This window comes from Schistocerca cancellata, chromosome 11, assembly GCF_023864275.1.
Source record: "Schistocerca cancellata isolate TAMUIC-IGC-003103 chromosome 11, iqSchCanc2.1, whole genome shotgun sequence".
NCBI lineage: Eukaryota > Metazoa > Arthropoda > Insecta > Orthoptera > Acrididae > Schistocerca > Schistocerca cancellata.
Genome location: NC_064636.1, coordinates 158,859,324 through 158,874,451, shown reverse-complemented (window position 1 = coordinate 158,874,451; position 15,128 = coordinate 158,859,324).

Below are 15,128 nucleotides of genomic sequence, written 5' to 3'. Positions count from 1 at the left end.
TGAGGGAGCGAGAGATGCAGTAAAGAAGGAATAGTGCATCGAAAAGGAGATGCTCGAGTCTCAAAATAAAATCCTGTCGTTTCCATAGAAACGTTCCTCGATTTAGAAGGAGAATTCCTATAACCCATAGTATTTCAAAGCGAAGCAATTTTTGTGTTAATTCGTCAATGTGTGGGAGTGAGAGATGCAGTAAAGAAGGAATAGCGCATCGGAAAGGAGATATTCGTATCCCAAAAGAATACCCTGTCGTTTCCATAGAAACGTTCCTCGATTTAGACGGAGAATTCTTATAACCCATAGTATTTCATAGCGACGCAATTTCGGTGTTAATTCATCAATGTGAGGGAGCGAGAGATGCTGTAAAGAAGGAGTAGTGAATCGAAAAGGAGATACTCGTATCCCAAAAGAAAATCCTGACGTTTCCATAGAAACGTTCCTCGATTTAGGAGAATTCCTATAACCAATAGTATTAAATAGCGACGCAATTTCTGTGTTAGTTCGTCAATGTCACGGAGCGAGAGATGCAGTAAAGAACGAATAGTGAATCGGAAAGGATATACTCGTATCCCAAAAGAAAATCCTGTCGTTTGCATAGAAACGTTCCTCGGCTGAGAAGGAGAATTCCTATAACCCATAGTATTTCACAGCGACGCAATTTTTTTGTTAATTCGTTAATGTGACGGAGCGAGAGATGCAGTAAAAAAGGAATAGTGCATCGGAAAGGAGATAATCGTATCCCTAAAGAAAATCCTGTCGTTTCCATAGAAACGTTCGTCGATTTAGAAGGAGAATTCCTATAACCCATAGTATTTCATAGCGACGCAATTTCTGTGTAAATTCGTCAATCTGAGGGGGCGAGATATGCAGTAAAGAAGGAATAGTGCATCGAAAAGGAGATACTCGTATCCCAAAAGAAAATCCTGTCGTTTCCATAGAAACGTTCCTCGATTTAGAAGGAGAATTCTTATAACCAATAGTATTTCATAGCGACGCAATTTCTGTGTTAATTCGTCAATTTGCGGGAGCGAGAGATGCAGTAAAGAACGAATAGTGCATCGGAAAGGAGATACTCGTATCCTGTCGTTTCCATAGAAACGTTCCTCGATTTAGAAGGAGAATCCCTATAGCCCATAGTATTTCATAGCGATGCAATTTCTGTGTTAATTCGTCAATGTGAGGGAGCGAGATATGCAGTAAAGAAGGAATAGTGCATCACAAAGGAGATACTCGTATCCCAAAAGAAAATCCTGTCGTTTCCATAGAAACGTTCCTCGATTTAGAAGGAGAATTCTTATAACCTTAGTATTTCATAGCGACGCAATTTCTGTGTTAATTCGTCAATGTGAGGGAGCGAGAGAAGCAGTAAAGAACGAATAGTGCATCGGAAAGGAGATACTCGTATCCCTAAAGAAAATCCTGTCGTTTCTATAGAAATGTTCCTCGATTTAGGAGGAGAATTCCTATACCCCATAGTATTTCATAGCGACGAAATTTCTGTGTTAATTCGTCAATGTGAGGGAGCGAGAGATGCAGTAAAGAAGGAATAGTGCATCGAAAATGAGATACTCGTATCCCAAAAGAAAATCCTGTAGTTTCTATAGAAAAGTTCCTAGATTTAGAAGGAGAATTCCTATAAACCATAGTATTTCATAGCGCCGCACTTTCTGTGTTAAATCGTCAATAAGAGGGAGCGAGAGATGCAGTAAAGAAGGAATAGTGCATCGAAAAGGAGATAATCGTATCCCTAAAGAAAATCCTGTCGTTTCCATAGAAACGTTCCTCGAATTAGAGGGAGAATTCCTATAACCCATAGTATTTCATAGCGACGCAATTTCTGTGTAAATTCGTCAATGTGAGGGAGCGAGATATGCAGTAAAGAAGGAATAGTGCATCGAAAAGGAGATACTCGTATCCCAAAAGGGAATCCTGTCGTTTCCATAGAAACGTTCCTCGATTTAGAAGGAGAATTCTTATAACCAATAGTATTTTATGGCGACGCAATTTCTGTTTTAATTCGTCAATGTGAGGGAGCGAGAGATGCAGTAAGGAACGAATAGTGCATCGGAAAGGAGATACTCGTATCCCAAAAGAAAATCCTGTCGTTTCCATAGAAATGTTCCTCGATTTAGAAGGACAATTCCTATAACCCATAGTATTTCATAGCGAAGAAATTTCTGTGTTAATTCGTCAATGTGAGGGAGCGAGAGATGCAGTGAAGAAGGAATAGTGCATCGGAAAGGAGTTACTCGTATCCCAATTGATAATCCTGTCGTTTCCATAGAAACGATCCTCGATTTAGAAGGAGAATTCCTATAACCCATAGTCTTTCATAACGACGCAATGTCTGTGTTAATTCGTCAATGTGAGGGAGCGAGAGATGCAGTTAAAAAGGAATAGTGCATCGGAAAGGAGATAATCGTATCCCTAAAGAAACTGCTGTCGTTTCTATAGAAACGTTCCTCGATTTAGAAGGAGAATTACTATAATCCATAGTATTTCATAGCGACGCAATTTCTGTGTAAATTCGTCAATGTGAGGGAGCGAGATATGCAGTAAAGAAGGAACAGTGCATCGGAAAGGAGATACTCGTATCCCAAAAGAAAATCCTGTCGTTTCCATAGAAATGTTCCTCGATTTAGAAGGAGAATTCCTATAACCCATAGTATTTCATAACGACGCAATTTCTGTGTTAATTCGTCAATGTGAGGGAGCGAGAGATGCAGTAAAAAAGGAATAGTGCATCGGAAAGGAGATAATCGTATCCCTAAAGAAAATCCTGTCGTTTCCATAGAAACGTTCCTCGATTTAGAAGGAGAATTACTATAACCCATAGTATTTCATAGCGACGCAATTTCTGTGTAAATTCGTCAATGTGAGGGAGCGAGATATGCAGTAAAGAAGGAATAGTGCATCGAAAAGGAGATACTCGTATCCCAATTGATAATCCTGTCGTTTAAATAGAAACGATCCTCGATTTAGAAGGAGAATTCATATAACCCATAGTATTTCATAACGACGCAATTTCTGTGTTAATTCGTCAATGTGAGGGAGCGAGAGATGCAGTAAAAAAGGAATAGTGCATCGGAAAGGAGATAATCGTATCCCTAAACAAAATCCTGTCGTTTCTATATAAACGTTCCTCGATTCAGAAGGAGAATTACTATAACCCATAGTATTTCATAGCGACGCCAATTCTGTGTAAATTCGTCAATGTGAGGGAGCGAGATATGCAGTAAAGAAGGAATAGTGCATCGGAAAGGAGATACTCGTATCCCAAAAGAAAATCCTGTCGTTTCCATAGAAATGTTCCTCTATTTAGAAGGAGAATTCCTATAACCCATAGTATTTCATAGCGACGCAATTTCTGTGATAATTCGTCAGTGAGAGGGAGCGAGAGATGCAGTAAAGAAGGAATAGTGCATCGAAACGGAGATACTCGTATCCCAAAAGAAAATCCTGTCGTTTCCATAGAAACGTTCCTCGATTTAGAAGGAGAATTCCTATAACCCATAGTGTTTCATAGCGACGCAATTTCTGTGTCAATTCGTAAATGTGAGGGAGCGAGAGATGCAGTAAAGAAGGAATAGTGCATCGGGAAGGTGATACTCGTATCCCAAAAGAAAATCCTGTCGTTTCCATAGAAACGTTCCTCGATTTAGAAGGAGAATGCCTATAAACCATAGTATTTCATAGCGCCGCATTTTCTGTGTTAATTCGTCAATAAGAGGGAGCGAGAGATGCATTAAAAAAGGAATAGTGCAACGGAAAGGAGATAATCGTATCCCTAAAGAAAATCCTGTCGTTTCCATAGAAAAGTTCCTCGATTTAGAAGGAGAATTACTATAACACATAGTATTTCATAGCGACGCAATTTTTGTGTAAATTCGTCGATGAGAGGGAGCTAGATATGCAGTAAAGAAAGAATAGTGCATCGAAAAGGAGATACTCGTATCCCAAAAGAAAATCCTGTCGTTTCCATAGAAACGTTCCTCGATTTAGAAGGAGAATTCTTATAACCAATAGTATTTCATAACGACGCAATTTCTGTGTTAATTCGTCAATGTGAGGGAGCGAGAGATGCAGTAAAGAGCGAATAGTGCATCGGAAAGGAGATACTCGTATCCCAAAAGAAAAGACTGTCGTTTCCATAGAAATGTTCCTCGATTTAGAAGGAGAATTCCTATAGCCCATAGTATTTCATAACGACGCAATTTCTGTGATAATTCGTCAATGTGAGGGAGCGAGAGATGCAGTAAAAAAGGAATAGTGCATCGGAAAGGAGATAATCGTATCCCTAAAGAAAATCCTGTCTTTTCCATAGAAATGTTTCTCGATTTAGAAGGAGAATTCCTATAACCCATAGTATTTCATAGCGACGCTATTTCTGTGTAAATTCGTCAATGTGAGGGAGCGAGAGATGCAGTAAAGAAGGAATAGTGCATCGAAAATGAGATAATCGTATCCCAAAAGAAAATCCTGTATTTTCCATAGAAAAGTTCCGCGATTTAGAAGGAGAATGCCTATAAACCATAGTATTTAATAGCGCCGCATTTTCTGTGTTAATTCGTCAATAAGAGGGAGCGAGAGATGCATTAAAAAAGGAATAGTGCATCGGAAAGAAGATAATCGTATCCCTAAAGAAAATCCTGTCGTTTCCATAGAAAAGTTCCTCGATTTAGAAGGACAATTCCTATAACCCATAGTATTTCATAGCGACGCAATTTCTGTGTTAAATCGTCAATGTGAGGGAGCGAGAGATGCAGTAAAGAAGGAGTAGTGCCTCGAAAAGGAGATACTCGTGTCTCAAAATAAAATCCTGTCGATTCCATAGAAACGTTCCTCGATTTAGAAGGAGAATTCCTATAACCCATAGTATTTCACAGCGACGCAATTTCGGTGTTAATTCGTCAATGTCAGGGAGCGAGAGATGCTGTAAAGAAGGAATAGTGCATCGAAAAGGAGATACTCGTATCCCAAAAAAAAATCCTGACGTTTCCATAGAAACGTTCCTCGATTTAGAAGGAGAATTCCTATAACCCATAGTATTCCAAAGCGACGCAATTTCTGTGTTAGTTCGTCAATGTGAGGGAGCGAGAAATGCAGTAAAGAACGAATAGTGCATCGGAAAGGAGATACTCGTATCCCAAAAGAAAATCCTGTCGTTTCCATAGAAACGTTCCTCGATTGAGATGGAGAATTCCTATAACCCTTAGTATTTCATGGCGACGCAATTTCTGTGCTAATTCGTCAATGTGAGGGAGCGAGAGATGCAGTAAAGAAGGAATAGTGCATCGAAAAGGAGATACTTGGATCCCAAAAGAAAATCCTGCCGTTTCCATAGAAACGTCCCTCGATTGAGAAGGAGAATTCCTATAACCCATAGTATTTCATAGCGACGCAATTTCTGTGTTTATTCGTCAATGTGAGGGAGCAAGAGATGCTGTAAAGAAGGAATAGCGCATCGAAAAGGAGATACTCGTATCCCAAAAGAAAATCCTGTCGTTTCCATAGAAACGTTCATTGATTTAGAAGGAAAATTCCTATAACCCATAGTATTTCTTTGCGACGCAATTTCTGTGTTAATTCATCAATGCGAGCGTGCGAGAGATGCAGTAAAGAAGGAATAGTGCATCGGAAAGGAGATACTCGTATCCCAAAAGAAAATCCGGTCGTTTCCATAGAAACGTTTCTCGATTGAGAAGGAGAATTCCTATAACCCATAGTATTTCATGGCGACGCAATTTCTGTGTTAATTCGTCAATAAGAAGGAGCGAGAGATGCAGTAAAGAAGGAATAGTGCATCGAAAAGGAGATACTCGTATCCCAAAAGAAAATCTTGTAATTTCCATAGAAACGTTCCTCGATTTGGAAGGAAAACTCCTATAACCCATAGTATTTCATAGCGACGCAATTTCTGTGTAAATTCGTCAATGTGAGGGAGTGAGAGATGCAGTAAAGAAGGAATAGTGCATCGAAAGGGAGATACTCGTATCCCAAAAGAAAATCCTCTCGTTTCCATAGAAACGTTTCTCGATTAAGAAGGAGAATTCCTATAACCAATAGTATATCATAGCGACGCAATTTCTGTGTTAATTCGTCAATGTGAGGGAGCGAGAGATGCAGTAAAGAGCGAATAGTGCATTGGAAAGGAGTTACTCGTATCCCAAAAGAATATCCTGTCGTTTCCATAGAAAAGTTCCTCGATTTAGAAGGAGAATTCCTATAACCCATAGTATTTCATAGCGACGCAATTTCTGTGATAATTCGTCAATGAGAGGGAGCGAGAGATGCAGTAAAGAAGGAATAGTGCATCGAAACGGAGATACTCGTATCCCAAAAGAAAATCCTGTCGTTTCCATAGAAACGTTCCTCGATTTAGAAGGAGAATTCCTATAACCCATAGTGTTTCATAGCGACGCAATTTCTGTGTCAATTCGTAAATGTGAGGGAGCGAGAGATGCAGTAAAGAAGGAATAGTGCATCGGGAAGGTGATACTCGTATCCCAAAAGAAAATCCTGTCGTTTCCATAGAAACGTTCCTCGATTTAGAAGGAGAATTCTTATAACCAATAGTATTTCATAACGACGCAATTTCTGTGTTAATTCGTCAATGTGAGGGAGTGAGAGATGCAGTAAAAAAGGAATAGTGCATCGGAAAGGAGATAATCGTATCCCTAAAGAAAATCCTGTCGTTTCCATAGAAATAATTCTCGATTTAGAAGGAGAATTACTATAACCCATAGTATTTCATAGCGACGCTATTTATGTGTAAATTCGTCAATGTGAGGGAGCGAGAGATGCAGTAAAGAAGGAATAGGGCATCGAAAATGAGATAATCGTATCCCAAAAGAAAATCCTGCAGTTTCCATAGAAAAGTTCCTCGATTTAGAAGGAGAATGCCTATAATCCATAGTATTTCATAGCGCCGCATTTTCTGTGTTAATTCGTCAATAAGAGGGAGCGAGAGATGCATTAAAAAAAGAATAGTGCATCGGAAAGTAGATAATCGTATCCCTAAAGAAAATCCTGTCGTTTCCATAGAAAAGTTCCTCGATTTAGAAGGAGAATTCCTATAACCCATAGTATTTCATAGCGCCGCATTTTCTGTGTTAATTCGTCAATAAGAGGGAGCGAGAGATGCATTAAAAAAGGAATAGTGCATCGGAAAGGAGATACTCGTATCCCAAAAGAAAATCCTGTCGTTTCCATAGAAATGTTCCTCGATTTAGAAGGAAAATTCCTATAGCCCATAGTATTTCATAACGACGCAATTTCTGTGTCAATTCGTCAATGTGAGGGAGCGAGAGAAGCAGTAAAAAAGGAATAGTGCATCTGAAAGGAGATACTCGTATCCCAAAAGGAAATCCTGTCGTTTGCATAGAAACGTTCCTCGATTTAGAAGGACAATTCCTATTACCCATAGTATTTCATAGCGACGCAATTTCTGTGTTAATTCGTCAATGTGAGGGAGCGAGAGATGCAGTAAAGAAGGAATAGTGCATCGAAAAGGAGATGCTCGAGTCTCAAAATAAAATCCTGTCGTTTCCATAGAAACGTTCCTCGATTTAGAAGGAGACTTCCTATAACCCATAGTATTCCAAAGCGACGCAATTTCTGTGTTAGTTCGTCAATGTGAGGGAGCGAGAAATGCAGTAAAGAACGAATAGTGCATCGGAAAGGAGATACTCGTATCCCAAAAGAAAATCCTGTCGTTTCCATAGAAACGTTCATTGATTTAGAAGGAAAATTCCTATAACCCATAGTATTTCTTTGCGACGCAATTTCTGTGTTAATTCATCAATGCGAGCGTGCGAGAGATGCAGTAAAGAAGGAATAGTGCATCGGAAAGGAGATACTCGTATCCCAAAAGAAAATCCGGTCGTTTCCATAGAAACGTTTCTCGATTGAGAAGGAGAATTCCTATAACCCATTGTATTTTATGGCGACGCAATTTCTGTGTTAATTCGTCAATAAGAAGGAGCGAGAGATGCAGTAAAGAAGGAATAGTGCATCGAAAAGGAGATACTCGTATCCCAAAAGAAAATCTTGTAATTTCCATAGAAACGTTCCTCGATTTAGAAGGAAAACTCCTATAACCCATAGTATTTCATAGCGACGCAATTTCTGTGTAAATTCGTCAATGTGAGGGAGTGAGAGATGCAGTAAAGAAGGAATAGTGCATCGAAAGGGAGATACTCGTATCCCAAAAAAAAATCCTCTCGTTTCCATAGAAACGTTTCTCGATTAAGAAGGAGAATTCCTATAACCAATAGTATATCATAGCGACGCAATTTCTGTGTTAATTCGTCAATGTGAGGGAGCGAGAGATGCAGTAAAGAACGAATAGTGCATTGGAAAGGAGTTACTCGTATCCCAAAAGAATATCCTGTCGTTTCCATAGAAAAGTTCCTCGATTTAGAAGGAGAATTCCTATAACCCATAGTATTTCATAGCGACGCAATTTCTGTGATAATTCGTCAATGAGAGGGAGCGAGAGATGCAGTAAAGAAGGAATAGTGCATCGAAACGGAGATACTCGTATCCCAAAAGAAAATCCTGTCGTTTCCATAGAAACGTTCCTCGATTTAGAAGGAGAATTCCTATAACCCATAGTGTTTCATAGCGACGCAATTTCTGTGTCAATTCGTAAATGTGAGGGAGCGAGATATGCAGTAAAGAAGGAATAGTGCATCGGGAAGGTGATACTCGTATCCCAAAAGAAAATCCTGTCGTTTCCATAGAAACGTTCCACGATTTAGAAGGACAATTCCTATAACCCATAGTATTTCATAGCGACGCAATTTCTGTGTTAAATCGTCAATGTGAGGGAGCGAGAGATGCAGTAAAGAAGGAGTAGTGCCTCGAAAAGGAGATACTCGTGTCTCAAAATAAAATCCTGTCGATTCCATAGAAACGTCCTCGATTTAGAAGGAGAATTCCTATAACCCATAGTATTTCACAGCGACGCAATTTCGGTGTTAATTCGTCAATGTCAGGGAGCGAGAGATGCTGTAAAGAAGGAATAGTGCATCGAAAAGGAGATACTCGTATCCCAAAAAAAAATCCTGACGTTTCCATAGAAACGTTCCTCGATTTAGAAGGAGAATTCCTATAACCCATAGTATTCCAAAGCGACGCAATTTCTGTGTTAGTTCGTCAATGTGAGGGAGCGAGAAATGCAGTAAAGAACGAATAGTGCATCGGAAAGGAGATACTCGTATCCCAAAAGAAAATCCTGTCGTTTCCATAGAAACGTTCCTCGATTGAGATGGAGAATTCCTATAACCCTTAGTATTTCATGGCGACGCAATTTCTGTGCTAATTCGTCAATGTGAGGGAGCGAGAGATGCAGTAAAGAAGGAATAGTGCATCGAGAAGGAGATACTTGGATCCCAAAAGAAAATCCTGCCGTTTCCATAGAAACGTCCCTGGATTGAGAAGGAGAATTCCTATAACCCATAGTATTTCATAGCGACGCAATTTCTGTGTTTATTCGTCAATGTGAGGGAGCAAGAGATGCTGTAAAGAAGGAATAGCGCATCGAAAAGGAGATACTCGTATCCCAAAAGAAAATCCTGTCGTTTCCATAGAAACGTTCATTGATTTAGAAGGAAAATTCCTATAACCCATAGTATTTCTTTGCGACGCAATTTCTGTGTTAATTCATCAATGCGAGCGTGCGAGAGATGCAGTAAAGAAGGAATAGTGCATCGGAAAGGAGATACTCGTATCCCAAAAGAAAATCCGGTCGTTTCCATAGAAACGTTTCTCGATTGAGAAGGAGAATTCCTATAACCCATAGTATTTCATGGCGACGCAATTTCTGTGTTAATTCGTCAATAAGAAGGAGCGAGAGATGCAGTAAAGAAGGAATAGTGCATCGAAAAGGAGATACTCGTATCCCAAAAGAAAATCTTGTAATTTCCATAGAAACGTTCCTCGATTTAGAAGGAAAACTCCTATAACCCATAGTATTTCATAGCGACGCAATTTCTGTGTAAATTCGTCAATGTGAGGGAGTGAGAGATGCAGTAAAGAAGGAATAGTGCATCGAAAGGGAGATACTCGTATCCCAAAAGAAAATCCTCTCGTTTCCATAGAAACGTTTCTCGATTAAGAAGGAGAATTCCTATAACCAATAGTATATCATAGCGACGCAATTTCTGTGTTAATTCGTCAATGTGAGGGAGCGAGAGATGCAGTAAAGAACGAATAGTGCATTGGAAAGGAGTTACTCGTATCCCAAAAGAATATCCTGTCGTTTCCATAGAAAAGTTCCTCGATTTAGAAGGAGAATTCCTATAACCCATAGTATTTCATAGCGACGCAATTTCTGTGATAATTCGTCAATGAGAGGGAGCGAGAGATGCAGTAAAGAAGGAATAGTGCATCGAAACGGAGATACTCGTATCCCAAAAGAAAATCCTGTCGTTTCCATAGAAACGTTCCTCGATTTAGAAGGAGAATTCCTATAACCCATAGTGTTTCATAGCGACGCAATTTCTGTGTCAATTCGTAAATGTGAGGGAGCGAGAGATGCAGTAAAGAAGGAATAGTGCATCGGGAAGGTGATACTCGTATCCCAAAAGAAAATCCTGTCGTTTCCATAGAAACGTTCCTCGATTTAGAAGGAGAATTCTTATAACCAATAGTATTTCATAACGACGCAATTTCTGTGTTAATTCGTCAATGTGAGGGAGCGAGAGATGCAGTAAAGAGCGAATAGTGCATCGGAAAGGAGATACTAGTATCCCAAAAGAAAAGACTGTCGTTTCCATAGAAATGTTCCTCGATTTAGAAGGAGAATTCCTATAGCCCATAGTATTTCATAACGACGCAATTTCTGTGTTAATTCGTCAATGTGAGGGAGCGAGAGATGCAGTAAAAAAGGAATAGTGCATCGGAAAGGAGATAATCGTATCCCTAAAGAAAATCCTGTCTTTTCCATAGAAATGTTTCTCGATTTAGAAGGAGAATTACTATAACCCATAGTATTTCATAGCGACGCTATTTCTGTGTAAATTCGTCAATGTGAGGGAGCGAGAGATGCAGTAAAGAAGGAATAGTGCATCGAAAATGAGATAATCGTATCCCAAAAGAAAATCCTGTATTTTCCATAGAAAAGTTCCTCGATTTAGAAGGAGAATGCCTATAAACCATAGTATTTCATAGCGCCGCATTTTCTGTGTTAATTCGTCAATAAGAGGGAGCGAGAGATGCATTAAAAAAGGAATAGTGCATCGGAAAGAAGATAATCGTATCCCTAAAGAAAATCCTGTCGTTTCCATAGAAAAGTTCCTCGATTTAGAAGGACAATTCCTATAACCCATAGTATTTCATAGCGACGCAATTTCTGTGTTAAATCGTCAATGTGAGGGAGCGAGAGATGCAGTAAAGAAGGAGTAGTGCATCGAAAAGGAGATACTCGTGTCTCAAAATAAAATCCTGTCGATTCCATAGAAACGTTCCTCGATTTAGAAGGAGAATTCCTATAACCCATAGTATTTCACAGCGACGCAATTTCGGTGTTAATTCGTCAATGTCAGGGAGCGAGAGATGCTGTAAAGAAGGAATAGTGCATCGAAAAGGAGATACTCGTATCCCAAAAAAAAATCTTGACGTTTCCATAGAAACGTTCCTCGATTTAGAAGGAGAATTCCTATAACCCATAGTATTCCAAAGCGACGCAATTTCTGTGTTAGTTCGTCAATGTGAGGGAGCGAGAAATGCAGTAAAGAACGAATAGTGCATCGGAAAGGAGATACTCGTATCCCAAAAGAAAATCCTGTCGTTTCCATAGAAACGTTCCTCGATTGAGATGGAGAATTCCTATAACCCTTAGTATTTCATGGCGACGCAATTTCTGTGCTAATTCGTCAATGTGAGGGAGCGAGAGATGCAGTAAAGAAGGAATAGTGCATCGAAAAGGAGATACTCGGATCCCAAAAGACAATCCTGTCGTTTCCATAGAAACTTTCCGCGATTTAGAAGGAGAATTCCTATAACCCATAGTATTTCATAGCGACGCAATTTCTGTGTTTATTCGTCAATGTGAGGGAGCAAGAGATGCTGTAAAGAAGGAATAGCGCATCGAAAAGGAGATACTCGTATCCCAAAAGAAAATCCTGTCGTTTCCATAGAAACGTTCATTGATTTAGAAGGAAAATTCCTATAACCCATAGTATTTCTTTGCGACGCAATTTCTGTGTTAATTCATCAATGCGAGCGTGCGAGAGATGCAGTAAAGAAGGAATAGTGCATCGGAAAGGAGATACTCGTATCCCAAAAGAAAATCCGGTCGTTTCCATAGAAACGTTTCTCGATTGAGAAGGAGAATTCCTATAACCCATTGTATTTTATGGCGACGCAATTTCTGTGTTAATTCGTCAATAAGAAGGAGCGAGAGATGCAGTAAAGAAGGAATAGTGCATCGAAAAGGAGATACTCGTATCCCAAAAGAAAATCTTGTAATTTCCATAGAAACGTTCCTCGATTTAGAAGGAAAACTCCTATAACCCATAGTATTTCATAGCGACGCAATTTCTGTGTAAATTCGTCAATGTGAGGGAGTGAGAGATGCAGTAAAGAAGGAATAGTGCATCGAAAGGGAGATACTCGTATCCCAAAAAAAAATCCTCTCGTTTCCATAGAAACGTTTCTCGATTAAGAAGGAGGATTCCTATAACCAATAGTATATCATAGCGACGCAATTTCTGTGTTAATTCGTCAATGTGAGGGAGCGAGAGATGCAGTAAAGAACGAATAGTGCATTGGAAAGGAGTTACTCGTATCCCAAAAGAATATCCTGTCGTTTCCATAGAAAAGTTCCTCGATTTAGAAGGAGAATTCCTATAACCCATAGTATTTCATAGCGACGCAATTTCTGTGATAATTCGTCAATGAGAGGGAGCGAGAGATGCAGTAAAGAAGGAATAGTGCATCGAAACGGAGATACTCGTATCCCAAAAGAAAATCCTGTCGTTTCCATAGAAACGTTCCTCGATTTAGAAGGAGAATTCCTATAACCCATAGTGTTTCATAGCGACGCAATTTCTGTGTCAATTCGTAAATGTGAGGGAGCGAGATATGCAGTAAAGAAGGAATAGTGCATCGGGAAGGTGATACTCGTATCCCAAAAGAAAATCCTGTCGTTTCCATAGAAACGTTCCACGATTTAGAAGGAGAATTCCTTTAACGCATAGTATTTCATAGCGACGCAATTTCTGTGTTAATTCGTCAATGTGAGGGAGCGAGTGATGCAGTAAACAAGGAATAGTGCATCGAAAAGTAGATACTCGTATCCCAAAAGACATTCCTGTCGTTTCCATAGAAACGTTCCTCGATTTAGAAGGAGAATTCCTATAACCCATAGTATTTCATAGCGACGCAATTTCTGTGTTAATTCGTCAATGTGAGGGATCGAGAGATGCAGTAAAGAACGAATAGTTCATTGGAAAGAAGATACTCGTATCCCAAAAGAAAATCCTATCGATTCCATAGAAACGTTCCTCGATTTAGAACGAGCATTCTTATAACCCATAGTATTTCATAGCGACGCAATTACTGTGTAAATTCGACAATGTGAGGGAACGAGAGATGCAGTGAAGAAGGAATAGTGCATCGAAAAGGAGATACTCGTATCCCAAAAGAAAATCCTGTCGTTTCCATAGAAACGTTCCTCGATTTAGAAGGAGAATTCCTATAACCAATAGTATTTCATAGCGACGCAATTTCTGTGTTAATTCGTCAATGTGAGGGAGCGAGAGATGCAGTAAAGAACGAATAGTGCATCGGAAGGAGATACTCGTATCCCAAAAAAAAAACCGTCGTTTCCATAGAAACGTTCCTCGATTTACAAGGGGAATTCCTTTAACCCATAGTATTTCATAGCGACGCAATTTCTGTGTTAATTCGCAATGTGAGGAGGCGAGAGATGCAGTAAAGAAGGAATAGTGCACCGAAAAGGAGATACTCGTATCCCAAAAGAAAATTCGGTCGTTTCCATAGAAACGTTTCTCGATTGAGAAGGAGAATTCCTATAACCCATAGTATTTCATGGCGACGCAATTTCTGTGTTAATTCGTCAATAAGAAGGAGCGAGAGATGCACTAAAGAAGGAATAGTGCATCGAAAAGGAGATACTCGTATCCCAAAAGAAAATCTTGTAATTTCCATAGAAACGTTCCTCGATTTAGAAGGAAAACTCCTATAACCCATAGTATTTCATAGCGACGCAATTTCTGTGTAAATTCGTCAATGTGAGGGAGTGAGAGATGCAGTAAAGAAGGAATAGTGCATCGAAAGGGAGATACTCGTATCCCAAAAGAAAATCCTGTCGTTTCCATAGAAACGTTCCTCGATTTAGAAGGAGAATTCCTATAACCAATAGTATATCATAGCGACGCAATTTCTGTGTTAATTCGTCAATGTGAGGGAGCGAGAGATGCAGTAAAGAACGAATCGTGCATTGGAAAGGAGTTACTCGTATCCCAAAAGAATATCCTGTCGTTTCCATAGAAAAGTTCCTCGATTTAGAAGGAGAATTCCTATAACCCATAGTATTTCATAGCGACGCAATTTCTGTGATAATTCGTCAATGAGAGGGAGCGAGAGATGCAGTAAAGAAGGAATAGTGCATCGAAACGGAGATACTCGTATACCAAAAGAAAATCCTGTCGTTTCCAAAGAAACGTTCCTCGATTTAGAAGGAGAATTCCTATAACCCATAGTGTTTCATAGCGACGCAATTTCTGTGTCAATTCGTAAATGTGAGGGAGCGAGAGATGCAGTAAAGCAGGAATAGTGCATCGGAAAGGAGATACTCGTATCCCAAAAGAAAATCCTGTCGTTTCCATAGAAACGTTCCACGATTTAGAAGGAGAATTCCTATAACACATAGTATTTTATAGCGACGCAATTTCTGTGTTAATTCGTCAATGTTAGGGAGCGAAAGATGCAGTAAAGAAGGAATAGTGCATCGGAAAGAGGATAATCGTATCCCAAAAGAAAATCTTGTCGTTGGCATAGAAACGTTCCTCGATTTAGAAGGAGAATTCCTATAACGCATAGTATTTCATAGCGACGCAATTTCTGTGTTAATTCGTCAATGTGAGGGAGCGAGTGTTGCA